The following is a 16,954-nucleotide window of genomic DNA, read 5'->3' as shown; positions in this document are numbered from 1 at the left end:
TGTAGTATCATCCTTTATTATGTCCCTTAAGAATAGAGCTATAAGAGTTTCCTCCATCAAAGTTTCAATTTCCGGCATCCAGTTTTTCTACAGCTCTACACTCAGCAACTCACAAATTTCATTAATCCTGAAAGGGCATCAACGATCAGACTCTCCTTCTCTCCCTGCTCACTTACCTATCATATCAACATACTCATTCATCTCATTCATCCGCTCTGGCTACACCTCCCAGTTTTTAAATAAAATAGCCTTTTTTGGGTTCCTTAGGTGCTCAGAGTTTACAATGCATTCAAATAAATTCAACCCCCAGATTCACCCCTGTATCTCCGCTGTATCAATCACCTCATCTGACACTCTTTCCTTCCAGCTCGAAAGAAGTAAAACTGACCAGGAAGGAAAGGGTTCCCTAATCTATTTGTTTAAATTAAACTCACATGTTAGCCCCTACAATCCCCTTCTCTCTTTTCTCCATCTCCATCTTTCTCAGGGCGCATCACCCTCAGACATGCTGTTTATTAACGGAAACGGAACAATCGTCACCCACCATTGGTTCCTCTTTCACCTTCGCCAGATTCTTTCCAGGTCCGCATTCGCAGCCGATCAGTTCTCCGGTCATTCCAAAAATGTTGCCAGTCCGAATACAAAAATAAGATTCTACTGCTGCTGGGAGCTTTAAGGGGACCCCAGACCCTCTGCCAGTGGTCTCTAGGTATGCTCAACCCCTCACTGTGTGTGTCAGTGATTGAACTCAGGAGACCACTTTCTCTCTATTGAGTATCAGGCATCAGGGTTTTTTTTGTGCTGTTTTTTTTTTTCTAGACTAAGTATTGGAATTGCTATTTTTTATTTATTTTGTTATTTATTTCCATTCCAAGGAATAAAATGTGCTGATAACAAATGCTTTAAGAATCATAATAAATAACATCAGATTGTGTTTTCTTTACATAATGGAGATGATAAATACTATTATACTCAGTAGTTATTTTGAAGTGTAGCCTACCAAAACAACTGTCATGCTGTAATGATGTCCTCAGCTTTGACTTCAGGTTAATTTTCGTATGTAAACCCTAATTATCGCTTATTATATATCTTTGTGCTCAATTAGCAGTAGCTAGAAAATTGCAGCTGTTGTGTGTGCTGATGCGCCAGGGAGGCAAAATATGCTGATCCCTGGAGCCAGCATTACACTTCAGCCATCAACACCAGGCAGAAGGATATCTACATTATCAAATGGAAGGAAACACAGATGGGTCTCATTAGTTTACAGCAAAGCTATGTCTTAGTTGGTGCTTATCTTGGTGGGAGCCGAGTCCAATATCAGCATGACATTTTAACACCTACACTCATGTAATGGAAATCACCCCTCCCTATATAAATGCCAAAACTACGCAACAAACCTATACATCAAAACTATAAATGGTCCCTTCCACATATGGTAGAGATTTCAACTAGTATTTTTGTACTCAGTGCAGTTGCAGTATATCAAATGAATATAAAACTTCAAACCAACTTTACCACGGTCTGTATCACTTGGGTGTAGTCTGAGTTGGAATTCATTTCCTGTTTAGATTCATTTAAATGCATTAATTTCCGCAGCCTTGCGATATTAGTAAATTCCCTGCAACTCTTGGATTTCACAGACTTGTGAATATATGCAAGATATTCTTAATGCAAGTAGAGTTGCATGAAAGTTGCATAAATTCACCAAATCTATGAATATCTGACCCTCTGTCCCCTGGAGATGAGATGAGATCAACTTAAGCCCCTTGCACACACAAATGCTGCTACTGAGCCGTCTCAAAGGCACGAAATACTGTCATAACCCTTTCACATAGCCAAACGGATCATATGAGTACAACTTTCAAACCTGTCAATCAACAGATCATTTTAATGGCAATGGTGATTCGCCCATAAATTACAGCAGCACACACCATCTATTTGTGAATTCATCTCCTCGTCAGCCCGCAAAGTTAACAATTCCTGAACTTATTCCAGATTCCAATTACTACCTCGTTCTTGATCAGCCATTGTATTTGAAAGAAATGAAAGCGTGTAACACCAACGACAAAAATACTCAACACCTCCGGTATACAGTCACGTGGGATGTTGACTTTCAATCCACACCCACGATAGCGCTTCAGTGCCGGCATAGCATTTCAGTCCAGTGCCATCTCTGAACAACCTCGTGAGGTGGTTCAGAGACGGCATAAAATGTGATGGCTGTGTGATGGTATAGGCAATTCACACAGACCAAAAAGCCACAACAGTGCCGATTCTGAGCCGTCATAACTCATCTGTGTGAAAGGGGTACTAGTCATTCATACTAAATCCATTGCCAGTGTAGCTTGTGATCAAATGGGTGCTATTTCCGTATTTGTGATAATTCAGTGCAATATTAATGTGCATTCTGTTGTTTACTACTTGGCATCATACCTGGGACAGGTGTTGCTGTTGATCATTTAAATTCAACAGCAAGACTTGAGTTTAAGTTTACATTGACGAAATGATCTATTCATCAAAGGTATTGAAGATGGACACCACAAGGAAACAGCATCATCTATTTAAATATTCAGGATTGGTCAATTACAAAAATAAGATGGTGCTTACACTCATTTAAGGTAGGTCACATTTGTAACTACAGGGATTTGGTTGTACGTGTTGTATACTACAATGCATTTTTTAATCATGATACATGAGTGGCAGTGTATCGCTAAATACATTACATCACAAATGTGGATATCCCCCACGTTTTCAAGCTACAAACTGTAACTGTAACTGTTGTCATTACTGCAGATAATTATCAACAATAACTGCGTTTCATTCACACTCCCATCTTATTGTCCAGAGAGACCTTGAAATCCCATGAATCCTAATTTTCCAAATGTCAGGCTCCTTTCAGTGCCTGGTAAACATAACTTCTATCCACTTGAAACCAACCAATAACCAATTAAATAAAAAAAATAAAAAAAAGATTATGATTACAGTTATAAAAACATTTGAAGTGTCCCCAAATAAAAAAATAATTATCTATAAAGCAATTATGTTCTTAACTGTGAATTGTAGTCTCAAAACTTGCATTTTTTTTTTTTTTTTTTCTGGAAGTACAAAAAAAACTCCACATAATTTTAAATTCTAAATAAGAAACCACATAAGACAACAGGAGCTTGTAAGAGTACAAGGTTTTTTTTTTTAAGTGTTATTTATTGCATTATTAAAAGACGGTAAAAAAATACATGAATGACGAACAACCTAGTTATAGAATGCAAATTCCCAGGTCATTATACAACTAAAAAAACCATCTAAAACTAGAATATAATCAGCATCTTCAATTTGTAAGAAACAGAGCTGTAAGACACCAGTATGTAAATGATAATATCCCAATTATTGAAAAAAAAAGGAACAGAGACATTTGAGAGAAACTCTGGGACAGAAAGTGGTTCAAATAAAATTAACGGATGCTGATTTTTATGGTATCTAAGCGACTGAGAATACTTTTTAATATCTGTGTTTTGATCTTATTAAACCAAAAGCATGTCTCCCCCTCCATTTTCTGAAGTAGTATGTGATAAGTGTGCCGTCCACTTAAGACTGTTGCACTTCAGGATAATATTGTTGTCGTGGTAATATGTTTGCATCAGTGTGGTAATAATAACCAAACCAATGACAGGCTTTGTATTCCATCAGCACTGATAACTATTTCAAAATGAACATGAAAAATAGCAAACTAGCAGCAGAGGAGGCTATTGTTTTCGGTAAAGATCAGATTGAAATTGGTGTTATTTGTGATTACTGGGTGAAAGGATGAAGTCAATTTTAAAAGTAATTAATATCATGTACGTTTAGCATTTTGATAATATTAGGGAAGACTTTAGCTAAGACATATAAACTGAGATATCTCTTTAACTTTTATTTAGTAGATCTTCTGCTTTAAAATGAAAATGCATGTTTGTTACAAATGTGAAATATTTTTGTTTCAAAACAGCACATTTGAGACCTAATATATGTAATGAATATTGATGCCACACATGCAAATTGCATTAAATAACTGAATTTCTATTAAACTATGTGGGGCCTTATTTACTCTATTCAACCTCCTATCACTTGAGATTTGGTAAGTATATAAATACCATTTTCAGTGAATGAGGTTTGGGGATAAACATGTTGATAAAAGCATTTGAAGGTCACTGATGTCTGACTCAGGGTTGTTTGTAGAAAGAGTTAATGCTGATGGTACATCGCCTGCTGATTCAAACTGGGTTCTTCTGTATTAATTGTGTTACACATGGAAGATAATGATCCTTGCTGTGGACAATGCAGAAGATGGAGAAACAAAACCAATACACTTCTTTCCAAGCAGCTCCTGATCAGGGAACAGTTCTTAAATTAACATTCTTTACCCGAGTCATTTTTTGCCTTTGTTGGATTACTCTTTAATCTTTGCTCGAGGTTGTCCCATGTGGCAAGATTTATATTTGATAGTCATGTATATATATATATATATATATATATATATATATATATATATATATATATATATATATATATATATATCGGATCAGTGACTTTAGCAACATTTGTTTACAGTGTGTGCTGCAACTTTAAAAAAGCAATTGTTTTGTGCTATTAAATGTCCCTACCTTGGTAAATGCCAGTAGTGAGCTAAATATATTTTTTTGGTGCTGTTTTAACAAATAGCTTTTGGTTTTGAAAGAAAGTCTGAATTTAGACTGATGCCCTGTTAAAATTGTATCAGATCCACCATTGTTTAGATAAAAAAATGAGGCTTCAAGGTCTACCGTAAACTGATAAAGTAAAGTCCATTGAAGGATACATTAGGGAAGATTGTAGAAAAACAGATACCAAAAAAGTGTATTTGTGTAAAATTGAGCTTGAAATAAACATTGACAGATACTGCACTTTCCCTGTGTTCACCTTACTTATTACCAGTAATAAGAAAAAAGGAAATAAACCTGAGTGGTTATCTGACTGGTGACTCTGTTGTTGACTCCATCAGAGCTGTATAATAATATAGCAAGTGAGCTCACTGCTCACTGCTCACTGCTCAATGTTCACTGCTGCACTTGTTCACAGAATGGTAGTACATTCTCTAGCTCATCCAGGTACTTTGACAGCCACTCTAAAAATCAGCAAACATATATGTTCATGTTAGGTACTAGCCAAAGAAAGTTCCTAGTTTGCAAGTCTTGTTGGTCTGGTAGTTTGTTACTGTTTCATTCCAAAGTCATTTTAAGCTCAGGGTCTTGGGGATCAAAGCACGGTTGCAGAAAGACAATAAAATAAGGGTTACGATTTATGGAAGTAAATCATTGCTTGTAAATCATTGAACTTTAAGCTTGCCACAGGTGCACAAGCTAATGTAATCCCTGCAGGCTTGCAGAGGCAAGCAACTAGATAAATAAAATATACAGAGGCAAACAACTAGAGAAAACCAAAGTAAGGCTGTCCACCTACACAAGAGAAAAAACAAAGGCAAGTGCACACTCAAAATGAACTGCAAGGATCAATGCCAAACACTTCAATCCCTGGTATTTAAAACAGATGCAAAATCAATTGTATAAATAAGAGCATGTGATCATTTGAACCTAATTCAGAGAGTAATGGCTGTAACTGCATGTTCTCAGTGAGTATGAGGATGTGTTTCAGGATACTGGCTGCCTGGAAGGGGGACATTCTATCAAAATAGATTAAACCATTCCTCCCAAAATACACTTACCCGGAAAGGTTCCAGTCATGCTCAGAGGTTGACTTAAGGCAGAACTAGACAGAATGGGGAAACTTCAAGTGATCAGGAAAATTGAAGGACTGATTGTGGAAAACCCAGGTGGAAACCCAGGCCTGTCTGGATCCAAGGGATTTGAATGTGGCTGTTCAGAGAGAGCAGTATCAGTTTGCCCACAGTAGAGGAGATCACATGTAAATTGACTGATGCAAAATACTACTCATTCCTGGATGCAAGCTCAGGTTTCTGGCAACTCAAGATAGATGACAAAAGTTCCCGACTCTGCACCTTCAACACACTGTATGGAGGCTACAGATTTAATTGTTTACCCTTTGGCATCAATTTGGCACCAGAGGTTTTTCACAGAATGATGACACAGCTGTTTGAATGAACTGAAGGAGGCAAAACCTACACAGATGATGTGCTTGTTTGAGGAGCTGCCATAGAAAAGCACAACTACAGATTGAAGCAAGTCCTGGAGAGAGCAAGGGAAAAGAGCTTAAAGCTGAAAAGGGAAACATGCAAAATAGGACAGTGAAGTATAATATCTGGGACATGTGCTTGCAAGTGATGGACTGAAACCAGATCAGAGTAAGATTGAAACAATAGTGTACATGCCACCATCAGAATACAAAAAAGACCTGGAGAGATTCCTAGACATGGTGACCTACATAGGGAAGTTCAGAAGTGAGAACATACTGCACCTCTAAGAGAACTTCTGAAAAATAAAGTAGCATGGCACTGGGAACAAAAACACCAATAGGATCTGTCCAGCCTGAAGAGAAAACTCACCCTTGTTGAAGTATTATGATGTCAGTAAGCCAGTAAAGATTTCAGTGGATGCTTCAAAAAGTGGCCTGGGAGCAGTTTTATTGCATACGCTTCTAAAGAAATGACAGGGTCCTTGAGTGGCTCACCTGGTAGAGTGAGTCATACAGCGCAGGTTCACATCCTGGCTGTGTGAAGTAGGCTTCGAAGGGAGCGTCGCATTGGCTCTGGTGCTCCCGTGGGGCACTGAGGTAAAACCGGCAAGGACTGTTTCTCCTCATTGCTCTACAGTGAACCCTGCTGGCCAGGTGCCCAGTGAGCTCAGAGCAGACACCTGTAGGGCTGGCCTTTGTCCTATAGAAGTCGGAAGCTCGCTGACATCCGCTCTCGAGTTCCAGGGTGGAAAAGGAAGCTGGTTTGGTCATTGGCTCGGAGAACGGCCACTGAATATTCGGGTCTCCTGAGCCATGTGGGGAATTGCTGCAGTGAGGGGAAAAGCGATTAGGCAATCCAAATTAGGAGAAAATCGGGGGGGAAATGATAATTGGACACATGAAATTAAAAGAAAATAAAAAGAAAATAAAAAGCAATGACAGAAACACAACAGTGCTATGCACAAATTGAAAAATAAATGATAGCTATTGTGTTTGGGCTGGAAAGATTCCACCAGTATGTCTACAGCAAAGAGGTAGAAGTGGAGTCTGATCACAGGGCAATAATTAAAAAACCTCTAAGCAGTGCACCCCCGAGAATCCAAAGATTACTGGTGAGACTGCAAAAATACCAGGTCAAGGTTAAATACAAACCAGGTAAAGAAATGTATATAGCAGACACTTGCATGCCTACCTGACTCAGACGAAGATGACAAAGAAACAGAAGTGCAGATTCACATGCTGTTGAAGAACTTACCTGTTGCAGAAAACAAACTGGATGACATCCGGGAAGCAACTAAGAATGGAACCCTGAAAAGATTGCAGCAGATTGTACAAACGAGATGGCCTGACTCCTGTAGAAATAAAAGAATACAGGAATTTTCATGAGGAAATCCACACAGCAGAGGGAGTAGTATTCAAAGGAGAAAAAATCATTATCCCTGCAACAATGAGAAAAGAAATGTTTCAGCGCATACATGCGAGCCATCTCGGAATAGAGAAATGTAAAAGCAGATCTTATACTGGCCAGGAATGGCAACACAAATCATAGAAATAGTAAGCAAAGGCCCCATCTGCTACAAGTACAGGACGTCACAGCAAAAAGAGCCTCTGCGACCACGTAACGTTCCAGAGCGACCCTGGCAGAAGATTGGAGTGGATTTATTCACTTTCAGCAAAACTGACGACCTGCTAGCAGTAGAGTACTACTCAAAGTTTTTTGAAGTAATGCTACTGGTAAGTGACACAAAAAGCAAAAATGTGATTTAAATTTGATTTAAAATCCATGTGTTTTCACCATGGCATTCCAGAAGTACTTATTTCAGACAATTGGCCACAGTTTTCTAGCAGTGAATTTAAAAACTTTTCAAAAGAATGGGAGTTCAGTCATGTCACAACAAGTCCAAGGTACCTACAGTCAAATGGCATGGTGGAGAGTACTGTGCATCCATATAATACCTGCTAAAGAAGGCTAAAGCTGATGGACCCCTACTTGGCCCTGCGTGATTTTCAAAAAACCCTAGATGACATGGAAGCATCTCCAGCTCAGTTGCTGATAGAAAGAAGATACAGAACCAAACTTACAAGTCGTGAGTAATGAAGTACAGAAACTGCTTATACAAAGACAGCAGAAGACTGAGAATTCTGGGATTTTTTATTTATTTATTTATTTTTTATAAATTTAGGCATTGCCAATTATTTTTATTATGTTCTCCTAATTTAGAATGGCCACCCCTGCGCTGACTCGGGAGGGCGAAGATGAACACACACTGTCCTCCGAAGTGTGTGCGGACTCACCATGCAGCCACCCAAGAGCTACAGTGTCGGAGGACAATGCAACTCTTGGGCAGCTTACAGGCAAGCCTGCAGGCGCCCGGCCAGACTACAGGGGTCGCTGGTGATGCGGTGAGCCGAGGACACCCTGGCCGACCTAACCCTCCCTCCCCCTGGGAGATGCTCGGCCAATTGTGCGCCACCCCCTGGGAGCTCCCGTCCACGGTCGGCTGTGGAATAGCCTGGACTCGAACTCGCGACGTCCAGACTATAGGGCGCATCCTGCACTCCACGTGGAGCGCCTTTACTGGATGTGCCACTCAGGAGCCCCAATTCTGGGATTTTACCAATAAACAATCGAGTAGAACCTGCCAGTCCTCCAAAAATAATCAAGTCACCATTTAGAACATCCAGTGGATGAGTCATGAAGAAACAACAAAGACACAGAGATGAGTAAAGGACATGACAAGACTGAAAATACAAATTTGAGACAATGGAAAAAAAGGTTATAGTAAGATTTAATACTTTAAATATATTTTCTTCAGTAAGTCTTGTCTATAAGAAAAAGAGACTGATTAAGAGACTTTGCTCAAGAATAAGAATGGGATGTAGTAGTTTGTAAATTTTTCATAAACTTTGTGGAAAGTTTTAACACACTTTTTTTGACTGTACTGGCATTTTTGCTGTGCAGCTCTTGTGCCAGTACTCTGTATTTATTTATTAATTCTGCAACGTATGGTTTTCATACCCCTGTATAAAATCCACTCGTCCCTTACCATGCGTTGCAATCAGGGAGAGTTGAGACACCAGGTGGCCATTGCTGCGTGCGCTCTCTCAAAGAAATGCTTTTTGATTTTGTTGGTACATCCATCTTTTCTAAAATAGAGTCTCGAGGTAAGCATTTTCTTTAAACACATCAATTTCTAGAATGGACATAATTGTCACTCGTAATTAGGGGTTGTTTTTTGATTATCCAGAATTTAATGTGTTGATTCCTTATTTATTCTTTAGATCAGTTTCGCTGGAGTGGCTACACAGACATCTGGAGGGTTAGGACTGACTTGCAGGTTAGTTCTGTCGTTTTAATTCTCTTATGAATTTTGCAGGGCCTATTCAGGAGAACTGATCAAACCCCACATCAGAAAATACACTATTAGGATGTTTATGAATTACAGTGGAAACAAGGAGTAAAGTTTGGAGGAGTGAGAATAACACGCCTCCAGTCTTAACTCCAGTTTAATTACTGGTACGTGAATCGGTCCCAATGTCTTGCTAGAACATTGGATCTCCCCAGTTTCCAGGTCACTCGTGAAGAGACTTGGTTTGCTTTGAAATGAAGCAGTAGTGCTGTGGAGATCAACTACATTGTGATTTTGCCCTTGAAGCATCAGGTTGAAATCATTCAACTGGCCTGTTATAATCCGTTAGGCAATGGATTTGAAGTTATTCGTATTTTAACCAGAAGACATTTTAATATTGCTAACTGCACACAAAAATCTGTTGGTTTTCATAATGATTTAAATTGCCCAACGGATTATAAATCTGCAAAAGATATCTGTAATTAGCATTCATTGGCATGTGTATCCCTTGTGTTTTGTATTCCAAAGATGCTGATAAAAAATAACAGAAATTTCCTCTGCTTAACCAGAATACTTGCACTGTAGCAGGAATTAGCAGAAGTCCAATTTCCCCTGCAGGAGCCATATATAATTACAAGATGCATTCTTTTGTTTTCAACAGATCACTATAATTACCTCAGTAGTAACCTAAATAAATGTTTAATTGTTTTAAATTGCTGGTTTATTTCTTTTCATACAGCTTTTTTTATATAATAGTGTTACTGGGTAATTTCATTTATTTTATTACATTTTTTGGGTATGATAAAAATAAGGACAGTGTTGTCTGTATTTTATACAGGGTTTACCAATAAGTTACACTGCACCGTTAAATTACACACTGAAGTGAGGCAGAGCAGGGGTTAAGAATCATTATAGTGGGTTAAAAAGCATCAATGAAGCTGTTTTTTTCCAACATATTCTATAAAGCGAATCCACATCAAAGTGTGCTTCATATCTTTCAAGTGCAATATGTGTGTGATTTTTTCAACTGCCATGACCTCCCATTATTTGGTTCCAACTCTCCACTGAGGAAGGCTTCCAGAGAGCTGCAATGTAACTGCAAGCAGCCTCTGCTGCTCTCTCGCACCTTCCCTCTATCGACTCCTTCTCCCAACTCTGTTGACTCATCTACCTCCACCCTTTTCTCGTACCTCACCTCCTGTCTCGACTCCCTTTGCTCTCCCACCCCTCGATCTGCCTGCCTGTCCCCACCCCAGCCCTGGCTCTCCTCAGTGCTCTGCTTGGTTCATACGGATCTCTGTCTCTCGCTCCTCGCTTCCTTCTCTTCTACACTCACCTTTGCCAAACACTCCTACTTCCACTCTTATCATTCAGTCTTCCACTAACAATCCCTGTAAAATATTCTCTACCTTCTCCTCCCTCCTTAGTCCTACACCCCCTCTTCCACCCTCCTCCATCTCGGCTGATGACTTTGCCTCCTTCTTCTCCTCCAAAATCCATCCGCAAGCTCTTCAGTATCTCGCCTCCTTCCCCACGCACCCCCTGTCCTCTGCTTACTCACTCCCCATCACCCTGTGCAACCCTTACTATTCTACCCTCTTTCTCCTCCTTCTCGCCTCTCTCGGACTCCGATCTCTGCTTCCTGCTCCAGAGCCATAAACCCACCACAACCCCCTCCCCACTTATCTCTTCCCTTTCATCTCCTCTCTTCTCAACACCTCTCTGCTCTTTGGCTGCTTCCCCTCTGCCTTTAAACAGGCCTGCATCATCCCCATCTTAAAACACCCTCCCTTGATCCCTCATCCCTCCAGAACTACCGTCCTGTCTCCCTTCTCCCGTTCCTCTCTAAAACCCATGAGCGAGTGGTACATAGCCAGCTCTCTGCTTTCCTGTCAACATATTCTCTACTCGACCCCCTCCAATCTGGTTTTCGCTCGACACACTCCACTGAAACTGCTCTTCTCTCTGTCACTAACTTTCTACTCTCTGCCCATGCCACCTCCCTCTCCTCTGTCCTAATTCTCCTCAACCTCTCTCTATTCTCCTGTCCTACCTCGCTGACCTGGGACTCTCCAGCACTGCTCTTGCCTGGTTCTCATCCTACCTCGCTGATCGCGCTCAACCTCTGCCTCTTGCTCTCTTTCGACAGGTGTCCCCAAGGCTCAGTCCTGTTTTCTCTCTTCACCTGCTCCCTGGGTCCCATCATCTCCTCCCATGGTTCTCATATTATCTCTATGCTGATGATACCCAGATCTTCCTCTCCTCTCCCCCTCTGACCCCAATGTTTCCTTTCATATCTGCTTCTCAGCAATCTCCTCCTGGATGCACTTGCATCACCTCAAACTCAACCTCTCCAAGTCAGATCTCCTTTTCTTCCCCCCTCTTCCTCCCCCACCGCTGATCTCTCTATCTCTATTACTCTTGAATCCACAATCCTCTCTCCCTCCTCATCCACCAAGAACCTCAGTGTCACCCTTGACGTCTCCCTCTCTTACTCTAAGCACATCTCTACTCTGGCACGCTCCTGTCGCTTCTTCCTCAGCAAGATACGTCTGCTAAGAAATAAACATACACAGGATTCGTCCCTTCCACACTGACTACTCCATGCAGCTCCTAGTTCAGGCCTTGGAACTGTCCTGCCTTGACTACTGCAACTCCCTCCTGGCCGGCCTCCCTGCCTCTGCTATCCGTACGCTCCAGCTCATCCAAAACTCTGCTGCTCGCCTTGTCTTTTCCCTTCCTCGTTTCTCCCACACTACACCATTGCTCCACTCCCTGCACTGGTTCCCTATCGCTGCTTGCATCCAATTCAAAACTCTTGTACTTGCCTATTGCTGTCTTGACCTTTCTGCTCCCTCCTATCTCCAGACTATCATTTCTCCCTACACCCTCTCTCGTCCCTTCCGCTCCTCCACCACCAGCAGATTAGCTGCTCCCCCCCTCCACTCCCCCGCTTCTAGGTAAAGTACCTTGCTCAAGGGTACAGCAGCAGTGTCCCCCATCTGGGATTGAACCCATGACCCTCCAGTCAAGAGTCCAGAGCCCTAACCACTACTCCACACTGCTGCCCAATTACATGTAATTATTTACTGTATTTTTTGCTGTTATTTGAATTTGATCTTTTGCTACTGATTTTATTGTACTTTACAACCGTTCTTATCTGAAATGTGATATTCTGAATTGTGATCATTTACAATCTGATATTTTGTAATGTGATACATTGTACTGTGATATTTTGTAACAATTGTAAGTCGCCCTGCTAAGAAATGAATAATAATAAGGAGCAGACCCAAAAGACAATGTGTGGGATCTCTGGGAAAATGGAATGGTTATTTAAGCATTTACTTGACACACCACATCAGCTATGATAAACTGTGAAGCAAATTCAACAATGCCCATGAATAGGGTTGCCACGGGATATTTGAACACAAGTCATTCAATAGGTAACATTGATAATATTATTATTATTATTATTATTATTATAGTACTGACAACTAATTCATATTGTGCATCTATTGCAGTAATATTTTCTTGATTTTTTTAACTTGTGCTCAACTTACGGGACTGGTATTACGATGTTGCTGTAGTGATCTTATCTACATGGATGTGGAAGCATAAGACTAAAGACCAGGATGCCGAGAAGGCATATTGAAATCCCAGGACACCTTCTTCAAAACTATGACGATCCAGGGAAAACAGGGACAGGTGGCATCCCTACCCATGACATGTGTTCCCATGTCTGCCAGCATGCCAACAATGTACCGTGGTCTTAAATACTGTTGCAGCACCAGGAAAATAATAAATAATCCAACAGTAAGCAGTAAATAGGTTCTGTTATTAAAAAAAAGAGAGGGAGATCATGTTAAAATCCTAATATGTATTTATGTTGCCAGAACCAGCTCTCTTTAAAATGACTTTTCTTTTGAATGAGCTTAGCATTAATCATTGTACATATTAATTCATTGGTTTGTTACTTTAGGAAAATATATTTTAGAGAACATTTTGTTGGCTCTTTAATAAACAATATTCATTGAGCAAACCCTTACAGTATTTCTATGGCAACCATCTCCACAGATACAGGGATAAATGGAAGGAGAGAGAGGGAAAGAAAATCTATACATGCTAGTTTTTGGATACATTAAACAATTGATATAGAAAGAAGGCTGCTAAAATTGCTAAACACACTCTTTCCTACTCTTTCCTACAGAATGTGCTAGCATTTAAGTCATCTATATTAAGTCAATATTTTATCTTTAGAAATAAGTGTTTGACAAACAGGCTAGGCACAGTACAGTGGAGGATATCTACTTTTGAAATTAGATTTTTTCCATGAAACACAAACCTGCTCCATTCAGCTGTCGGTTTTAAAATTATGTCTATGCATTTATATAATTGAAGAACTATGCTGTATAACCCCTATTACTGTATATAACTGCCCCTCCAGCCCTTATAAAACTCCTCATGGTTATACTATGCTTTACCAATTTTACAGTGCTTTGTTACAGTTTGCTGTGCATTTACTATGGTAACTTTTGCAAGTGATAGCTAGGACCCAGCATTTCCAAATCCAAATCCTGCACCTCACTCATTAGTACCTTTACTATGTGCAAATGCATTAGGTGGCCTGATACACTGGGCTGCGATCATTGTGAAGATTATCAGTATTTTGTTGATGACCTGATGTTACTGTACAAACACTACCAAAAACTGATGATGAAATTAAAGGCATCACTCATGTTGTACAGAAGAAACCATACTGAAACTGTCATTACCCAAAACTGACCTCAAAAGTTTTCTTCTTTTTTTTTACAAATTGGTTCATGGCTAGAGCAAAGGCCACAACACATTTATTATTTTGAGCCTATACTTTGTGACAAATAGTGATGTATAAATGCCAATAAGCAGTTGGTTTATGACTATAACAATGCAGTAGATGTGTAGTATACTAAAGTTAGCTGTATTTAATATGTCTGTTTCTTCAGTGGTAATGATTATAGTGTAGGCTGGAGAGTCACAAACGCAGAGATGTATTTTTACTATTGACAATGGGGGTCTGTTTTAATATGTTTGTTTTGTTAAGTACTGTATCAACTAACTGATAAAATTAAATTTGCAGTTCATATAATATTTTTTCAATTGTTTTAGAGAGAGTTTGCTGAACAGGGACCTAGCTTCTATCACTTTTACTCATGACTTTAATATGGTATCAAGAGCACACTCAGATTAGAATCGCTACTTAGGCAACACGACACGCCTAAGTATGCATTGTTGGAAAATGATGCTGCTGTACCTCAACCACCTATCTGAGCGATAATTTCACAACAACGCATACCTTGCCTTATTGAGATTATAAGGAGACCACAGAACAAAGCTTAGTGTTGAGGCTTAAGAGATCCAGCCAGTGCGCTGCTGTCCAGGAAAGGCCTTGTAGAATATTGTTCAGGCAATCGGAGTGCACTGATCTCAAGCCATACGTTCATCTTCAGAACCTGAATTAGTTAATCCTATCCCCAGAGATAGTTTTACCATCGAAATGTCAGCAGTATGTCAAAGTGGTGTCTGAAAGTTATTATTAAGAAACAGGTTAAAACATACTGTCAAATAAAAAAAAAAGCTGTGTACACATTTTAAAACAGTTTAAAAGCTGATTTAAAAAAAGCTAAACTAAAAAAGAAAAAAGTCCCCATAAGGGGGATATAAACTTGAAAATATAATTTTTATTGTATTCATTCCAATTTTCAGAAAGGTTGAAATACTGTTTAATACCAGATTCCTTCTGGTCAGGGTGGGGAGGGTGTCTGTGACAGGAACAAATAATGAGATTACTATGTCTAATCTGACTGGGTGGGCCATGACAACACTGGGGGCTTAGACCACATCTTAATATCTGCTCTATAGGCGTTCCTTTAAATGTTATCAGTATAAGAACACGTATTTATCAGTACAACAACATGAGGGTTAACTGCATCGGGAGTAAAAGGAGTATTGTGGGCCTGTAGGTGAAATCACCTTTGGGGAATGTAAAGAAACTGGAAAGCCAACAAGGTCACTCTGCCTGGTACAGTACATTGCACAGAAGGCTAAACTATGGAATAACGTTTCAAAGTGTTTAATTTAGTATAAAACTGAACATTTAGAAGATCATCTATTACACTTTTGGCATTGGTCCCAGGTGATGTCATAACTTACTTGTTTGCAACAAAGCCCACAACACATGTATTATATTGAGCCTATACTTTGTGACAATTCGTGATGTATAAATGCCAATAAACGGTTGCCAAATGATGCTAAAATAATTGTAATTTACAGTATAATGATCCTGTAATTGCAGTGCAGTCTCTAAAGAATTAGATTCGATTATCTCCATTGTGTGATATCCCCTGCTACACAGTCATTTTGAAGTTGTTCCTATGCTTTTCCCATTGTTATACTATGCATTTACCATGGAGTACCATGGTTTGTATGTATTTTTTTATATGCTTTATCATACCTCTCTCAGGTTTGCAATGCTTATCTATGCTTTACCATTCTTTCACCATGTTTTCACTATGCTTTATTGCGATTGTTGTGGGAAATTGTTATAAGGGGTTGATTAATCCGATACTAAATGCTTCTCAAGTATCCACACTTTCAACAGCATCTGTTGTATAGAGAATATTATTTTAATTGTCCCACTGGGAAACTTAATAGCAATTTCATAATCTGAGATCAGGATTAAGCAAATACTCCCCAGGTGTGGATGTTTTCTGACACACGTGTGGATGTGTGTTTGTATACTGTTCGACATATTGTAAGCAAAAAGAAAAATGTAAATATACTTTAACAAATGAATTTGGTCGAAACTGTGAAAGTGTGGCCTGTAGCATGTAGGAAGTGATTAGGTGAAGTAGCAGTGTCATATAGTATTGCTCTGTAGCATGGAACTTGAAACATCTCTATATCTTCTTCTAGCGTTTCCCTTTAGAGATTTGCATATCCTGAGTAAAATATTCAAAAACACCACTAATAAGGTTACTTGCACTGATAAGGAACAAGAACACACAAAGTCACCAATAGAAAATACAAAAACAACGTAAATTGACCTGTCCCTCTCCCTTTATTAATCAATTCACATCCCTCCCACTCACCACCTTTTTTCTCACAGGGGGGTCTATCATCCTGTCCAAAAGGCCAAGCGATGGGTCCTCAAGGCAGATGGGTGTAAGGCAAAATGTTTCAGCTTGTACCATACTTTATTGTCATCAAATAAATACCATTTATAACTCCTGTGCCATGGGGGTTTTAACAGTGCAAACTTGCCATGGCATGCTTTTATAAGGGTTGGCTTGGGACCTTGTTGCACATAATCAATAGTCACCCCCTTTCACCCACCCAGCTGCATCAATTTGTTAATATAGCAGAGCAGCTTGCTCTCTCTGACACATCATTACAATATGTACAAA

The 16,954-nt window shown here is 39.6% G+C and overlaps 1 protein-coding gene across 2 annotated transcripts in view; it reads left to right on the top strand.

The window, feature by feature from the left end:
- LOC117406338 (5-hydroxytryptamine receptor 1F-like) overlaps window positions 1–16,954 on the top strand; it is an 87,364-nt gene that overhangs the window by 61,947 nt on the left and 8,463 nt on the right. For both annotated transcript variants that reach the window (XM_059030186.1, XM_059030187.1), the window contains one exon: window positions 9,445–9,500. The gene's annotated coding sequence lies outside the window, so the exon portion shown is untranslated. The remainder of the gene's footprint in view (window positions 1–9,444; window positions 9,501–16,954) is intronic.

The sequence above is a fragment of the Acipenser ruthenus genome, chromosome 9, assembly GCF_902713425.1.
Source record: "Acipenser ruthenus chromosome 9, fAciRut3.2 maternal haplotype, whole genome shotgun sequence".
Taxonomy (NCBI): domain Eukaryota; kingdom Metazoa; phylum Chordata; class Actinopteri; order Acipenseriformes; family Acipenseridae; genus Acipenser; species Acipenser ruthenus.
The sequence above is the reverse complement of the archived record's forward strand: the minus strand, read 5'-3'. Positions and strand labels throughout refer to the sequence as shown.